This window comes from Phacochoerus africanus, chromosome 1 (assembly GCF_016906955.1).
Source record: "Phacochoerus africanus isolate WHEZ1 chromosome 1, ROS_Pafr_v1, whole genome shotgun sequence".
NCBI classification, from domain to species: Eukaryota; Metazoa; Chordata; class Mammalia; order Artiodactyla; family Suidae; genus Phacochoerus; species Phacochoerus africanus.
Genome location: NC_062544.1, coordinates 140,502,626 through 140,515,447, shown reverse-complemented (window position 1 = coordinate 140,515,447; position 12,822 = coordinate 140,502,626). Strand labels below are relative to the sequence as shown.

Below are 12,822 nucleotides of genomic sequence, written 5' to 3'. Positions count from 1 at the left end.
TTTTAAAAAGTATAGTACGCCAAAAAGGTTTATTTGGTCATACATCTAAATAAATGTTTTTCAGTCTATGAATCAAGACTGATTAGCAGCTTATGAGATACATGTTTTGGCTCATAGATGGCTTTTGAAAAAATATAGAATAGGATAGGATAGGATAGAATAGAATAGAAAATACCTGAGTATATCATCTTAAAAATTAGTATTGGCTTATGAAAATCAATTTTATTTACACAGTTGCTTTTAATACATCTATGTTCCTGGTCACATTGTAAATTTTATTTCTTACTCTAGATTTGGTTACAAAAAGGTCAACTTTCAGGGGAAAAGAGATTCTGAGACAGAGGCGTCTGTGCAGTGTGTTTATTGGGATGTACAGTATAGGAGCAACACCTGTGAGAAGGAGAGGGAGACAGGATTGTGGAGAAGAAGAAACTGAACAGAGATGCAATAACAACACAGGTCTCAGTTGATCCCTATAAGTAGTGGGGGTTCTTGGAAGACTGCAGAGTTGTCCTAAGTTGAGGATGTGTCAGGGCCCGTACCCCACAGTGACACGCTGGCTGTAGGCTTCTCCCAGGAGGGTGGCGTAATCTTGGGTCAGGTAGCTCCCTTTGCTGGCCAAGGGCAGTTCCAGACGAAGAGCTCTGCTGTGAGAAGTCAGCAGCCTGCGCAGCTGGAGAAATGGGTGCCTGGGTACTGAAGGAGGCCATCTGGGAGGCACCCACAGCATCAACACAGCTATTACCCATAAATCCTGAGTCAGACCACCCTAACTTCAGGACAGGGGCTCTTAAAACCTCAGCAGGACTGAAATTCCAGCTTAAAAAATTTTGTCATGGTGGCCATCCCATGTCTTGTACGATGTGATAAAGAAACTGACTCCAGTTTTGATGACTGATTATTGACAACTCTCATGCTCCACCACCACCCCTATTGCCCTTTGCCTCACATCTGAACAAGTCCTACAAAAGCTAGGAGGTTCCCTCCCTTGGCTCTGGCAGGGAAGTTCAAATTAGGCAAACCCAGGCCTGTGGGAGGGATTCTTCCCCTCTATTTTCTTCCTAACCACAGTAAAAACCCAAGCCATTTTCAGAGTGTCTTGAGTGTCCACACTCTCCAGGAGGCCTTATTATGTGAGCAATAAACCTTTTCATACCCTCCTCATGTGTGTACGTGTGTGCATGTGATCATCAACCTTGACATCTGAACCAAATTTCAGACACAGGCTATCCGACATCCTCCCTGTCCTGTCCTCTACCCAGTAGAAGCCTACCCCACTCCAAGTTGGGACAACCAAAATATTCCCAAACATTGCCAGGTACCCCTGGGGACAAAATCACCACTGGCTGAGAGCCCCTGCTCCTGAGCCTAAATTAACCTTTACTAAGTAGGCAACTGAGAGCACATCGAAGTCCAGCATGCTATGTTCCAAGTATTTTTATATGATACCCAGAAAAGACTTGTGGTTGTTCTACATTCTCATGATTTAACATGATGATAAAGATGGTTTCATGGGTTCTGTGTGATTTGACAGGATGTCTGATTTCCTATTTGCGGTCTGACTGTGAAGTCAGAGCGGGTGGTCTGGTGAGAAAACAGGCTGGAGGCTTTAAACTTTGTTTTATTTATGGGGCACATTAACTCCTTCTTTGGAAAGCACATAGAATCATTTAGGCCCAGTAAAATGGGATAATGTGGTGATCTGCATTTGCCTGCCATTTTAAAATTCCATTTTATGAAATGGGAGCGAAACAGAATAGTATAGTTGGATTTTAATCACTAGAGTTTCAACCTCACCTCTTGGGAGCTATTCTAATCTTTGAAAAGATTAGAAACTGCAGAGAAGCAAGAGAATGGAGGTGGCTGAGCTGGAAGGAGTGCCTTTTAAATGAGTAATTGCTAGGATGTTTTTGCCAACAGTTGTAGACCACAGAATCCTACATTTCTCCTTAGTTTTCTTAATTTTTAAATCTAAGCTTACACTAAAATATGGGTGTTGAAATGAGGGGGAATGGCTACCTAATTGCATTAGACTCTCCTAGTAGTTATTTTCAAATATTTATTTGACAATCAAGAAATTTTCCCCAGGAAGTTCCCATTGTGGAATCAAATCTGATTAGTATCCATGAGGATGAGGGCTTGATCCCTGGCCTTGTTCCAATGGGTCGGGAATCTGGCATTGCCCTGAGCTGTGGTGTAGGTTGCAGACCCTACTTGGATCCCATGTTGCTGTGGCTGTGGCATAAGTAGCCAGCTGTAGCTCCGATGGGACCTCTAGCCTCCTAGCCTGGAAATGTCCATATGTCACGAGTGTGGCCCTAAAAAGCAAAAAAAAAAAAAAAAAAAAAAGAAAGAAAGAAATCTCCAAATGTCATTCAGGGATCCATTTTCATCCATGGTAATGCATGACAATGTTCTCATGCTTTGAAAGGTAGAAACTCTTCTATTTTGGTTGTACCATGAACCGAGAAATTTTAAAAGACTATAGTTTTTGGGTTTTTTTTTTTTTGGTCTTTTTAGGGCTGTACCTGCGGCATATGGAGGTACCCAGCCTAGGGGTTGGATCAGAGCTGGAGCCACTGACCTACACCACAGCCACACCAACCCCCAATCTGAGCCACATCTGCAAACTACACCACAGCTCATGGCAATGCCAGGTCCTTAACCCACTGAGTGAGGCCAGGGATTGAACCTTCATCCTCATGGATGCTAGTCAGATTCGTTTCTGCTGAGCCATGACAGGATCTCCTTTTTTTTAATTTTTATTAACTCACTTTAGTCTTTATACACACTGATACTCGTTTCAGCTTTGCATATTTTGCTGTGGTCAATACAAGGCTAACATTATTGAAGAGAAAGGGAGAGGTTTTTAATGGAGAAATTACTAGCTCATTTGTGAGGAAGTCATTGTCTCATTGCTGGGCTTGGTTGCCAAAGTCATGCTGGGCAGAAACATCAAGTCAAAAGAAAGTATAAGAGTTGAGAAACATTGTAGAAATCAGTGCATTGGCTTCTTTTCGAGAAAGAATTCTTTTGATTGCTAGAAAAAGATGCCACTCAAGTTAGAACAAGAAAATTGGACATTATTTTAAGTGTTCAACAGGTTTTGTGTAATCCAAGGATAGGGCACCGGATTGCTTGATCTCATGGGAACCAGAAAGATGGCAGAAACTAGGTCCACCTTTGTCACCATCACTCAAAATTTTTTGCCTCTGCTTTAGGTTTGCATCATTTTCTTGCGGTTCACTATGGGTTGTTTTCCTTTGTCATTCCTCAGATTATCAACTGTCCAACAACAGGACTAAGTGCAGAAATTCACGTGACGTTCCCTTAACTTCACACATTTACTGGCTCAGAGCCCCAAAGCCAGATTTCTAGAAGAATCTGATTGGCTCAGTCTCAGTTATGTGTCCACCCATCATCATATCAGCTGTGACTACCTGGGCCAATGCCTTTCCCAGAGTTGTAGCTGGGCAAGCAGAGCTCATCAGATCTTCTAGGCTTTCACTTTATTTTATGTTATTTTTTTTTTTTGCTTTTTGGGGGGTTAGGGGGTGCATGTGCAACACATGGAAGTTCCCAGGCTAGGAGTCTAATCAGAGCTACAGCTGCTGGCCTGTGGCACAGCCACAGCAACATGGGATCCAAGCTGCGTTTGTGACCTACACCACAGCTCATGGCAACACCTCAACCCACTGAGTGGGAACAGGGATCAAACCTGCATCCTCATGGTTATTAGGGTTCATTACCGCTGAGCCACAATGGCTTTCATTTTAAAGATGAGAGACATGAACACCCCTATGAGGGGAAGTGATTTGTCCTTGGTTATGTAAGCAGTTATTGACTGATATAAAGTGATAGAACCCAGGGCTCCTTATGCCTCTTCAGTCTGTAGCACATTGCTCCCCCCTCCTTTTTTTTTTTAATCATCAAAGGGATATTACATCTGTCACACCCTTCTAGTGTTTCTTCCTAAAGAACAATGGGTGACTAGCAAGTTGGAGATGCATCTAGGTTTTCTGCATAACTATTCTGTAATTTAGTAGGTTGTCAAGTTAATTTCTTTTGATTGCTTTATCAATTTAATTATTTTATTGAGGTATAATTTATATATTATAAAATTCATCCCTTTTAAGAGTACAAGTCAATAAATTTTAGTATGTTTGTAGTTATACAACCATCACCACAATCTTGTTTCAGATCATTTCCATCACCTTATGTCTATGTGAAAATTCATTCATTAATGAATTTGTTGCATTTACAGTAAAAATCTAACTCAATATATTTTATATTTTTCAGCTATACTGTAAACCAAGCACTGTGCTAAAATTTTTAGAAGGAGTCCCCGTTGTGGCTGGGTGGAAACAAATCTGACTAGCATCCATGAGGATGCAGGTTCGATCCCTAACCTTGCTCAGTGTGTTAAGGATCCAGCGTTGCTGTGGGCTGCAGTGTAGGTTACAGATAATGCTAGGATCTGGCTTTGTGGTGGCTGTGGTGTAGGCCAGAAGCTGTAGCTCTGATTCGACCCCTAGCCTGGGAACCTCCATGTGCCTTGGGTGTGGCCTAGAAAAGACAAGAAAAAAAAAAGAAAAAAATACAAAAAAAAATTGTTACAAAACACTTTTGGTCCTATGTGTCTTGTACTTGAGCTGTGACATATATTAAATAATGCATGAAAAATGCTGTAATAGATGTATGAACAAAGCGTGCTGGTGATGCAGAGGAAAAAAAAATCATCAGTATGTAGTATAATCTAATCATCTATAGTAATAAGTTATAACCATAATAACATTAAAATGGTTGTCAATTATGAAACTTAGTGTGTGGCAGACAGTGTGCTAATTATTTTGTGCATAGAATGTAATTTAATTCTAATACTAGTTTTACAGAAAATCTGTCCCTGCTATTTTACATTCAAAAATTATGTTATTTAAAATGACACATAATTTTAAACCAATTTGAGAAATTTATATTAGCTATCTACATACAAATCACCATTGATAACACTAAAAAGAGGAGTAGCCCTGGCATTTACATGTCCAGTAGAGGAAGGGTGTATTCACAAAGTACTACTTTACAGAGATAGAATATTATCATATCCATTCAAATAGTTATGAAATCATAGAAAAGGGGCAGATTATAACTTAATGAAATTAGGGAATTTTCCTTGTAAAGATGGCAGTTATGCTCCACCTTGAAGAAAGGGGGAAATCTTAAAGCTAAAAATGGATATTGGTAAGGCGATAACTTACTGTTCATATTTGGACAACAGGAGAGATAATTCTACTATTATACTGATGCAATAGGAATAAACTGGGATTGACTTAGGAAAACTGGGATATGTGATCATCCTAGTCATTGGAGGAAAGACAGGATAGGTGGAAAAGACATGAGCAAAAGCTCAAAGTTGGGAAAGGAGATGGCCCTTTAAGGTGATAGCATATAAAATGATACAGTGAAGTTTACCTGAAGATATAGATGAATGGGAAGATGGAGACTTTGGGTATTCAGTGGCCAACAGGCTGGATCTTAGAGGTCCTCACCCAGCTCTCAAATCCATTTTCTTTCTCCATGTGGAAACTTTTTTCTCTCACTCTTGCTTCAAGTACACTGGTTTTTCTACTACTGTAGTCCAAGTTATATTTCTAATCTCACTCCCCCCTTTCCTAGCTCAGTTTTTTCTATTTTTATAGAAAAACAAATTTTGCAAATTTCTGTCTCCAAATCCTATCAGCTAATTATTTGAGTCTTTGTTTCTGGTCGAATGCGAGCTGGGGGATAATGGTGAGTTATAATACGGCCATACAATTAATCTGTTATTGTTGTTACCTAGTTATAACTAGGGTAGTGGTGGGACTGGAAAAATTCATGAATGAGGGACATGTTTGTTTTGAATTCCATTCCTGTGGTCCAATTTCAAAACGAAGGACCTCACAGAAGTAGAGAAATTAAATTAATTTCAACAAGGAACATAGGTAACATCGTCACATATGGCAAAGGAATTGGGTATTTTCTAGGGAGATCAATTAAGACTCTGGAATGTGAGAATAACCAAAAGGAGTGGTGATGGATGACATATGGTACTGAAAAAGAATCTTAGCATAGTTTTGTCTAGAAAAGGTCCTGTGAACAAATTAGCAGCACTAAAAACCTAGGCCTAATTTAAAGAGCATTTAATTTGAAAAGCTTGAGCTCTTTCTTTCACAGAAGCTGCCCATGCACCTACTTAGACATCTGCTATTTGATCTTCAACTTGAGAGAAGACATATTTCACCAGCTCTCTTGCTCTAAGTATTATGTAGGGTCTTCCCATGAAGCACCAGGAAAAATTGTATATGAAAAACTAGCATGGGGCATGTACATTGGGATTTATTTCAAGATATTGCCTGGAAGTTAAAAGTCTCCTAAAATGAAGACCTGAAGAAACTTCAGCTAGTTTACCATCTATAAACACTTCACTGTGCATAATAAAAAACAATTGTCCAAGAGTTTCAGAGCCTATATAACTCAAATTTCCACATAAAATATTAATATTAAGTAGCTTTAAAGTAAAGTAGGACCCTGGTTTCTTGTGCTTCTAGAGCAATTCAATAAAGACGCCTTTGTAATAAACTGGCAATGTTTCAGAGATATCCACCGAACAGCTCCAAGATGAAAAGAAATGACCTTTATGTATACGAGGCTAATTAAAATAGAACTTGTAGTTTAGACTCCTCATTTTCATTTTAAGTCAGAATGTAATACAGATAGTTAAAACAATATAATGATATTTTTATTCCAGCTATGCTCCCATGAAGTGGGTATCAACACAGTGGAACCATTATTATTCTGGTAAAAATGAATCAGCATTGAGTGTCTGTCAAAATTTTTCATGGTCCAATTATGAAGCCATATTAGCTGTAGTTTATTTAAGCTTCCAGCACACAATAAGCCCTAGAGAGATTATGACTAAGAACATAAATCTAGCATAACAATAAACAAAGAAAGATTTTTTTTTTGAAAGGCTATATAATTTAACCCAAATAAAGAACACTGGACTTCATTGTCCAACCTAATATTTTATAAATGAAGAAATTCAGAATCAATGAACTAAGTGATTTATTCAAAATCACACAACTAATCAGCAACCAATCTAGAACTAGAATGCATGTGATTCTAGAGTAAAACTAGAGTATATTAACAGGAAGTGTTCTTCAATGACTATTGCTATGCTTAGCTGTGACTTGCTGGTAAAACATCTTTAGAGAAAAATGTTTTAATTAGAGATGAGTGGACAAATCTCTCTCTCTGCCACTTAGAAGCTCTGGCCATGTCACTTAATCTTAGGGTCCAAATTTACTTGTTGGCTAGTGGAGATAGTATCTGCCATGCTTCCTTCTTAGGTTTCTTATGAAAAACATAAAACAAATTTATTTTTTTTTTCCAGAAAAAAGAAAAAAAATATTTCAGGGGATATACAGATGTTACATACTCAGAACTTCAAAAACATAACCTCACCCAGGCTTGATGTGGCCTCGGAATCTTCTAACTGGATTTGGGTCAAAAGACTTTTACTGAACCAGGTTTGTTTTGCCTGACACACAGCAAGCCAAAGTGCTAGGATGCCGAGGATGCAGCAAAGAGAGCATTTAGCCCAAGCAAGGAGATGGGAGAACAAACTCAAATCCCCTTCCCTGAAGGTGAGTGGCTCAGGGTATTTATGGGATTAAAAAATAAGCTGAGTGGTTGGAGGTATGGAAACCCTGAGAAAAGGTGATCAGAAAAAGGTGCTGCAATTATTACTCTGTGCAGGCATACCTGAGCTATAGACCTCTGCTCTTTGTTCTGAGGGTGGAGTTTTTGGCACCTCTGATGTCATAAGGTCACCAAACAGTTACATATGCCTAGTTAGAGAGGGGTGTTCCCACCCAGTCTCTCTCTCTTTTTTTTTAAGATCTTTATTTTTTCCATTATAGTTGATTTATGGTGTCCTGTCAATTTCTACAGTACAATTTCTTTTGCTCACATTACCCTCCATCATGTTCCATTAAAAGTGACTAGATATGATTCCCTATGCTATACAGCAGGATCTCATTGCTTATCCACTCCAAATGCATTATTTTGCATCTACTAACCCCAAACTTCCAGTCCCTCCCACTCCCTTCCCCTCCCTCCTTGGCAACCACAAGTCTGTTCTCCAAGTAAATGAGTTTCTTTTCTGTGGAAAGGCTCATTTGTGCTGTATATTAGTTTCCAGATATGTGATATTTGTCTTTCCCTTTCTGACTCACTTCCTTTAATATGAGTCTCTAGTTCCATCCATGTTGCTGCAAATGGCATTATTTTGTTCTTTTTTATGGCTTAGTAGTATTCCATTGTGTATAGATAGCACATCTTCTTAATCCATTCATCTGTTGAAGGATATTTAGGTTTTTTCCATGTCTTGGCTATTGTGACTAGTGTGGCAATGAACATATAGGTTCATGTGTCTTTTTCAAGGAAAGTTTTGTCTGGATATATGCCCAAGAGTGGGATTGCTGAGTCATGTGTTAGTTTTGTATTTAGTTTTCTGAGGTACCTCCATACTGTTTTCCATAATGGTTGTACCAAAAAAAATACAATACCTTTTAAAATCACACCCCCAAAAATTAAATACCTAGGAATAAACCTGACTAAAGAGATGAAAGACTTATATGCTGAGAACTATAAAACATTAATCAAGGAAATTAAAGAGGATTCAAAGAAATGGAAAGATATTAAATGCTCCTGGATTGGAAGAATTCATACTGTAAAATGCCATAGTACCCAAAGCAATCTATAGATTCAATGCAATCCTTATCAAATTACCTATGACATTTTTCATAGAACTAGAACAAACAATTCAAAAATTTATATGGAAAATTTAGACCCAGAATTGCCAAAGCAATCCTGAGGAAAAAAAAAAATAACCAAGTAGGAGGCTTAAGTCTCCCAGACTTCAAACAATATTACAAAGCTACAGTAATTAATCAAGATACTGTGGTACTGGTACCAAAACAGACGTACAGACCAATGGAACAGAATAGAGAACCCAGAAAAAACCCAGACACCAACAGTCAGTTAATCTTCAACAATGAGGCAAGAATATAAAATGGGAAAAAGACAGTGTTTTTAACAAGTGGTGCTGGAAAAACTGGACAGCCACATGTAAATCAATGAAACTGGAACACATCCTCACCATGCACACATTTCTTTATTTATTCTCTGTCTTAGTGGACACTTACATATTTATACCCTCATGTTGGGTATTAGCTCACCAGTGAATCAGGATAAGCTGCCTTTAATGGCTTGGAGCATAGTTGAAGAGTAAGGCTTTTCAGTTTGTCCTCCCCAACTTAGGGCAAAATTGTGCCCAGTGCTATTTCCCTAGGACCTAGCATAATGTCTAGCATATAGTCAATGTTCAATAACTGCCAAGTGAATAAATGATTAAATGACTAATTGAGTGTATAGAAATAACTCGAACATAAGGTGAGAAGTAGTAAGAGCCATCAGGAACAGCAGATTTCATGTTCTGGGTGTTCATAGATCTTTGTTGGATTCCAAAGAGTCCATGAAACCGGTGTTAACCCTCTCAGCTCAGACTCTAGAAGTCTTTGGTCCTAGAGCTAATCCTAACACAATGTCTATTTCTGTGATCTTGATCAAATCACAGAGACTTTCTAGGTTTTGTTTGTAAAATGAAAATTGTATACTGTCACCACAGAGGCCAGAGTGACAGTATAAATGCAGGAAGTAGAATAAAGGCAAGATAATGGGGGCTTGTAGAGATGGTACAATCTTGAAAGCTTCCCAGTCTGGAAGGGCCCACCTGTTTTCAATCTAGCAGATTATTTCCAATGCATGAATAAGAACTTAATGTTGTAGATCTTTCACATTTTTAAGAGAAATCCATATTTTTCAACTTTTAAAGTTTTCCAGTATTTAAATGTTAGCTACCAATTCAAAAATTTGTTTAAAAAGGCAAATCAAATCAATCTGTCTCTGGACAAGATCTGGTCCACAGGTCACTAGTATTTTACTTATAGATTAGATGATCTTCAATATTCTAATAATCTCCAATTCTTTGTTTTGTTGCATGTCAAACTAGTATTGCTAAAGTTGGGAAACTATGTAGCTAATATTGGAGTGATTGCTTATTTTTCCCCAAATATCTCTCAGTCAAGTTTTACTTATGAAGTCTGTGCTGATGGTTTTCCATAAAGATATGGTCTATGATGTCACAATATAAATATTGCTTCCTGAAATTTTTGAAGGATAGTTAATATTTGAAAATCATGCTGACATCTAGAATTGCTGCTAACCACATATAGAAGGACAAAAGCAAAGATTTTATCTTTATTAGGGCTCTCTATTCAGTTTATCTTGCAACCTTTTTACAGACTATTTTTTTCCAGAGATATGCCCTTAATTGAAGGTTGATAGCTTAGAACTGACTGGAAGAGGTTCTTGGCTTTCCCATCATGCATTTCTCTCTGGTCTGGGTATCCATTACAATGAGCTGACTGTTTTAGAACAGTAGATGCCTTTTATTATTGCTGACATAGATCTTGGTTTTTTCCCCCACATTTGCACCATGTAGATTGATTTCTTTTATGTTTATTCAGCTAAAACTTGCATGCCTGAGAGAAATTGAAATGGTATGCCATTTGTTATTTTACCTGGCCATGTCTTTAAATAACACCTGTTTTTTTATTGAATATTTGCAAAATAATGTATTTATAGAATTTATAGGAAAACAACCTGGTAGCATATTACAGTATTTTCATCTGTTGACCTTATTCTGTACTTCTCCACTTCCTTTGTAAGATGCACTTTTTAGAAAGGGGGGGTTCATAGGCTTCCTTTTACTTTCCTATAACACGGTGTGCCTTCACTAATTTATCATCATGGCAGGTTTCCCTAGTACTTTTTGAACTAAAAATTAAAACAAATTTTAGTATGGAATAGCATGGTATAGGCTCTGAGTTAGATTATCTGTATGTGACTTTCATCTGTTTCTACAACTTGCTGTGTGGTTTGGGGCAAGTTACTTAACCATGCTGAACCTCAGTTTCCTCATCTATAAAATGGAGATAATAATAGTACCACCTCATACTACTGTTTTAAAAATTAACTATGAAAATTAATAGTACATGGTATACAGTAGTTATTGTGCAATTTGCTATCATTTTCATTATTATTATTTTAAACTCTCTTGGGAAGAATAGCATTAGGCCACAAGTTGCCTTAGATGACATTTTACAGAATAACATTTCACAGCATTGTCCCCTTTTCCCAAAATCTCACATGCCCTTTTTTCTTTCTTTCTGTATTTCATTGTCCTCTCTTCCTGTTTTCTTACCTGTCCCAACTCATTCTTGAATATTTGAGTTACTACTAAGTGCATGACGTGGGCAAAAGACCATGAAAACAAAAGAGATTCGAAAGTGATCAAAAGAAACTCTGTCTCCTCTCTCAGGGGACTTGCAGGATGTTAGAGGTAGGAGGCAGGAAGGAGGCAGCCATTAATCCAACAATGGCATGAATATACAATTACAAACTGCGACAGCTAACCACAATTAATGAACACCTAAATTTACCCTTGCTCAGGGAACTGTGAAGCATAATAACATTAGCAAGTAATGTTTATAAGATGTTTACCTCTTGCAAAGCACTTGTACTTCTGTTTTATTTGAACCATATAATGGTGGTTGGTGTTGTGATGTAGATATTACCAATTCCCACTTTAGAGAAAAAGAAACTGAAAAGTTAAATGACTTGCTTAGAGTCACACAATAGTCTTATCAAAAGCCTTAAAGCAGGATCTTCTGTCTATAGCCTCTCTAATAATCTGCAAAATAAGAATTTCTGTAGTTGCCAAACTTGCTTAGCAGCTTCTGGTAATGACTGTGTCTCTTAAGGGACTTATATTCAAATGATATTTTGGGGCCCAAGCTCTAGGCTTTAATTTCTGGATAGACCATGTGACCAGGTTACCTCTAAACTGTGGTTCTAATCCCAGCCAGCTCCTCCGAAAGCGTAAATGCCAAAGAAGGCCAGAGAGATTATAGCTCTGATTTATCAGGACCCACCGCTGCTTTTGGGAAAGCCTATTTAAGGTCCACATATACATTTGATTCTTTCCCATCCACCTTGGTTGCCAGCCTCTCTGCCAGAATCCCTGTTGTTGCCCCCACTCCCAGTCTGATTTTTCTCTCAGTTTACAAAGGTAAAAAGACAATAGTAGAAAAATGTCCATTTCTTTCCAGCAGAGTTGGAATTCTGAAAAACATGGAACAGAGTTACAAAGCCTCCAGCTATGGCTTCACCAAGTAGAAATTTCATTCTTCCAGGTATGTGTGCATCATCTTCCCTGGGCACAGTGATGCCTGAGATGGCCTCATATTTCAGGAAATGACACAATACTAGGTCACCTCACCTAAGGTACATGCTCAGAGGGATATCCAGGGAAGCTTTGCCCATTATTCCCATGGCTATACCTTTAAACAATCCGTCATCATATTGGCTTGCTTGCTTGATAGGAAAATGTAGCTCTGACAGGTGATTCTGTTTTGTTACATTCAGAAGGCTCATAAGCAGCCAGGTAACACAGGGCAGCCTCAACTGGTTTTAGGGATCAGCCCTGAGCATGCTCGCCTCCCTATCCTTGAGACTGCCTGGCGGTTATATAGCCACAACACCAAAGCTTAGTATCAATGGCCCTAGATGAAATGAGCACCCTCTTCAAAGAGGAGATTTTGCCTTTACTTTTAGCAAACTTTCTCATGAGTTGTTTTGGAAAGGAAATATGACTTCTAG

At 38.3% G+C, this 12,822-nt stretch overlaps 1 long non-coding RNA gene across 1 annotated transcript in view; it reads left to right on the top strand.

Annotated features, from left to right (window-relative positions):
- LOC125112409 (uncharacterized) overlaps window positions 1-12,356 on the top strand; it is a 66,307-nt gene extending 53,951 nt beyond the window's left edge. The window contains exons 4-5 of the long non-coding RNA XR_007131157.1: window positions 7,430-7,682; window positions 12,276-12,356. This is a non-coding gene — a long non-coding RNA (uncharacterized LOC125112409). The remainder of the gene's footprint in view (window positions 1-7,429; window positions 7,683-12,275) is intronic.
- Window positions 12,357-12,822: the final 466 nt, after the last annotated feature.